General features: G+C 43.6%; 1 non-coding gene across 1 annotated transcript; it reads right to left on the bottom strand.

Annotated features, from left to right (window-relative positions):
• Positions 1-141, bottom strand: LOC130486627 (U4 spliceosomal RNA). The gene has a single exon (XR_008933751.1). It is a non-coding gene; the product is annotated as a U4 spliceosomal RNA (small nuclear RNA).
• Between the last annotated feature and the right edge of the window lie 4,943 nt (positions 142-5,084).

The raw sequence follows: 5,084 nt of genomic DNA, 5'->3' as shown, positions 1-5,084 counted from the left end.
TCTCCGTAGAGACTGTCAAAAATTGCCAATGCCGACTATATTTCAAGTCGTCATGGCGGGGTATTGGGAAAAGTTTTCAATTAGCAATAATCGCGCCTCGGATTAACCTCATTGGCTACGATACTGCCACTGCGCAAAGCTAACGAGTCTCTCCTAGGCCATTCAGCCCCTAGACCGGTGCTGAGTCATGAGGTTACGGTGAGCTGGACTCAGGCCGCCCGCTAATGCCCGATCGCCGCCCGCACTGAAATCCCAAGTAGCCCCCATGTGAGCCACGTGTTAATTAAACAAGAACCCCGGTATTTTCTTATCACACGTCGGCGCTCCACCGCAAAGGGCTCTGGGTAGTTTATGCTAATCAGGAAAACGTCACACACATCGGAAGTTTGGGTTGTGGTTGCTGAGAAAAGAGAGGGGCGGGCGTAGCTGCGGGTCTTTCAGTGCAAGCGGTTCGTTCAGTGCCCTTGGACTCCAGTCTGCCGGGTGCAAAAACGACGCTGCAGTACACAGTCTCGCTGGACTATCCAATTAATTAATTCAAACATGTATCAATTATCCAAACGCCTTGCATGTTTATTTGGAAGGAAGTCTAGCTGAGCTCAGTAGGGACTCGCTACTGCGGGCCGGAGCAGTTAAAAAGGGAGGGAGCTGCATGGAGGTAAATCATCAAGTCTTTATCGCATTAGCAAACAAATAAATAAAAAAGCCATAGCGACAATACAGAACAAGGTGGAAATCCCGCCAAAACTAAATCAGTAACATTAAAGAAATAGTAACATAACATAGGTTAAAAAATTAAACATTTCCCATAAAATATTACAATAAAAATACAAATTCATCATTAAAATATAATAAGGACAGATCATACAATCTAGAGACAAATAAAAGATGACAAATGAACCAGAGTAGAGCAATTATGGGTCAGAGATATTATGGTCAGCATGTCCCATCATCTTTTTTATGCTTCATGATGGCAGCAGCAAATCTTGCCATTTGAGAAATAATATATTTCAATAATATTCAATATTCAATAATATGATTAATTTCTCCTGATCTGACCTTCCTGGGAAATGGGATAATATAGTCTGCAAAACTCGGTTACCCTCATCCTCATATCTTGGACATTGGAATGTGAAGTGGGATAGATCCTCAATACACTTTTGATCGAAGGAGCATACTCTTTTCTGCGTGGAGGTAAATGAGCTCCATGGAGGTAAATGGGTGATACACATGAAGCTGCCTTATGCTGAATCAGACCCTTGGTCCATCAAAGTCAGTAATGTCTACTCAGACCGGCAGCAGCTCTCCAGGGTCTCAGGCAGAGGTCTTTCACATCACCCACTTGCCTAGTCCCTTTAACTGGAGATGCCAGGGATTGAACCTGGGACCTTCTGCATGCCAAGCAGATGCTCTAACACTGAGCTAAAGCCCTTCCCAAATATGCATAGAATGCACTCAAACTCAAATGTTCTTTTATGTATTTCACCGATAAATCCCGGAACTCAGATCAGGTTCCAGATGTGCATGTATATCCCCCACCCCACCCCGTGTTCAGTTTGCACAAGGAAATCTGCTCTTTCTGCCCTGGACGTGTTTAATAACGTGAGTCTGGGATCAAGCTGAGAAAAATACTCTACACGTGCCCAAGGCATTTTGTTATAAATCATCCATCCTAGGCTTCAGCACATACTGAGAACAAGTTCTGGAGCAAAGGCATTCAGCCCAGAGTCCTTTTCACTTCCAGCAATATGCAGTCAATCAGGCCTACTTAGTATTATTTATATATTTAGAAAATGGGTATGCCAACTCCCCAGGAACCTGCCTTAGACACAAAATAAAAACAATTAAAAATTAAAAGACACTAATTAAAATCCAGCATTTAAAAAGCCCAGGCCAGCACAAAAACATAGATAATAAAAACAGATCACAGACAGCCTAAAATTACGCTTTCCAACTAGCAGGTGGGACGATATGGAAGGAAGCAGTCCTTCAAGTGGTAACCTGTGCCTATGTGTGATAACAAAAACGGGATGATAAGAGATCATGGCAGGGCTGTGATTAGTTTACCATGATACTTTTTGCAGCATAGAGAGCTATAAACCCCAACAGTAGCTGTTAGTAAATTTCCAAATAGAGTTGTACGCTTCCAAAATCATGTTTGTCACTGGGTCTAGCTCAGCTCAGCACTACAGTGAAAATATCTCTCCCCACTCCAAAGTAATCACATGGGGGGCTGATTTCAGTTCAGATGGTGTTATTTCCATGTTGGCTTGGCCTATAGCATCTCATTTCAAAAATTATGCACTGCAGTGCTCATATCCAAGACTCCCCAAGAGAGAAGAAAATAGCGCTACACCTAGCAACGTGCCAGCAAATCAAAAAAGGAGGGAAATGACAGGTGCCCCTTGCTTATTTGCCAAGACTCCCTAGACATGTTTACAAGAACGTGAGAATAAAACCTTCTTTTATAATGAAATATGCACAATTTCTCCTTGTCACTAAGGATTGAATTAGGGTTTAAGTCTGGGAACCAGTTTTCAATTCCCTTTGTATCTGTAATAATGTCCTCTTTATGGCCCACCCACCAGGATGATTTCTGTGTTGCTATCCAAAGCCTGTTTTATCCCTCTGTGTGCTTCCTGTTATCATGTGACTTCTCTCATGACACTGGTAGGAATGAAGACATTTTCTTTCTGATGTTGTATTTCTAAGTGTGGTTGCAACCAAGCTCACAAAAATCAGTGAACATTGTCCGTTCATTAATCTTGTGTGACACTGGATTCTAGCTATTTTATTTCTAGTGGCCACTAGACACCTTTTTTGAACAGGGTGGGTGAACTGAATCTTTTTTTATAGAGCTAAGGTGATGGGGTGGCATTATCTCTCAGGATTATGAGTTAAACTGATTTGTATTGTAACTCACTTACTACAATCAGGGCTCGCTATTATTTATAAGTTGTACAATGCTTTAAACTTGCAAAGAGTGTATAACCTCACTTCTCTGCACAACAGCCAGTCACGGAAGACAGATTGCTATTCTTCCAGTTTTATAGACCAGAAACAACTGGCGCACAGAAACAAGGATTTTACCACAACTAGTTTAAATAGCCACACCTTGTGACACAATCACATCTATGCAGTTTAAATGTAGGCTGCCTTTTTGGGTGGAAAAAATCAAATGTTACAACTCCCCATGTGCAGTTTGCAAAAAAAAATTCCCTGTAGTGGCCATTCCATGCAATAAGAGCTATAATGCGGTACTATCTGAAACCTGCTTAATTCATATGTAGTCCTGCTTCTGGCTTAGTGCTGCACATTCTTAGAACAGGCTTCCCACGTAATTTGGTTGGTTTCAAACACCCAGGTTACATTTCAGATGGCCACTCGCATGAGTTGTTGCACATAGGATTCAGGCTCCCATATTAGGAATTATCATCTTCATGAAACATAATAATAGATGTGTGTCAGGCCAAGTTATTACTTCCTAAAATGAGAGTTTATGAGGCTCAAATCTATCCAGCTGTTATATTTTCAACAAGCCTGAAAGCCTTTTCTTCACATCCCACAATATAAGAAGGATGCTCATGGCTCAGGGGTTATGTAGCCAGGCTAGAGTCAATGGGTGCACCATCATCTCATCCGGAGCACAGTTTCTGCTTGTCCAAGAATTATACCATACAAACATTAATTTGTGACATGGCTGATTCTGTTTAAAGAATAGGGATTTGTTTTTATAGCAGGGAATGTCTTTTTTAAAAAAACTTCAGCAACTATGACTGTGACCTTGCAGGAGTTTCACAGGAAAGCTTACAAGGACAGTCCATGTGTTCAGCCAGGAACTGAACATCATTGATTCACACCTCCCCTGCAAATTGTTAGGACAGGATCTGAACACACCAGGAAACCTTGCAACCTGACCAAGTGTGGGAGGCAGTCTACAGCCCTGGTGAGGCTGTGGTTAACCAGCGGTGAGGTTAAGGCATTGTTCAAGTTTATTCTAAGTGTTTCCTCTTCCTACATGAGCTACCAGTGGAACATCCTGCCCCAATTCACAACCATGCACATTCACACTGGCACCTCTTTTAATATGTCTTCTTGGCATCACTCCTGTTTTATTGAAATGTTGTAATACTGCCTCAAAAATATTGAGAGAACAGGGTATAAGGAGTTTTACTCCTACTTATATAATTCCATTTTTAAAATAATTTAAACTAGTGGCCTCTACTACATCCAGCGGCAGTGAGTCCTGCAAGTTAATTATGTATCGAATCCCAGCTGCACAATTTCCCCCCCACTGTATATTTATTTACTTCTTTTATACCCTGCCTTTCTCCCTAGTGGGCACCCAAATCAGCTTACATCATTCTTCATTTCACCCTCATAACTGGTGAGGCTGTGTGAGCCAGGCCCAAGGTTACCCAGCAAACTTCCATACAAAGTGCGGATTCGAACCCGGGTCTCCTAAATCCTAGTTCGATACTCGAAACACTACTGTAAAAACCTTGGAAGTTATGGCACTCTGCACATTTTCAGAGACACTCTTGCCTTCCCATGTTCTAGACTTGACACACATAGTTGAAAATATATTCAGAGGAAAAGCCTGGCAAACCCTGCCTCGAGCTCAGCTCTGACCAGGCCGCCTTCTTCCCTTCAGGTAACCCTGCCAGGTGAGGAAACGGTTTACCCAAGAACTTTTGCAAAGAGGTAATATACAACGCATGCGCAACGGTGCCTTTTCCTTCTCCCGACCTCTCGCCTTCCCGGAGACACCCCCGCGCGCCGGACTTCTTTTGCGCATGCGTAGTTCGCGCGGAGAAGCTGGGGAAAAGGAAGGGAAGCTGCCTAGAGATGGTTGTGCGGAAATACGCGGGGGCCATGATGAGGAAGGGAAGAGGAAGGAAATGAGCCAGGCCTGTAGAAAGGAAGCTGCGACGGCCGAAAGGGCAGCGAGGAGGGGCCGAGCATGCGCAGCGGCGCATCCTAAAGCAGCTGGCGGTTTCTCCAGCTGTCCGGGAGGAGCGGCGCGCATGCGCTCTCCAAACAGGGGGGGGGTTGTTGCCGTCGCTCGCTTTGCCGCTGTTGCC

This window comes from Euleptes europaea, chromosome 13, assembly GCF_029931775.1.
Source record: "Euleptes europaea isolate rEulEur1 chromosome 13, rEulEur1.hap1, whole genome shotgun sequence".
Taxonomy (NCBI): Eukaryota; Metazoa; Chordata; class Lepidosauria; order Squamata; family Sphaerodactylidae; genus Euleptes; species Euleptes europaea.
This window is presented reverse-complemented; position numbering and strand designations above follow the sequence as displayed.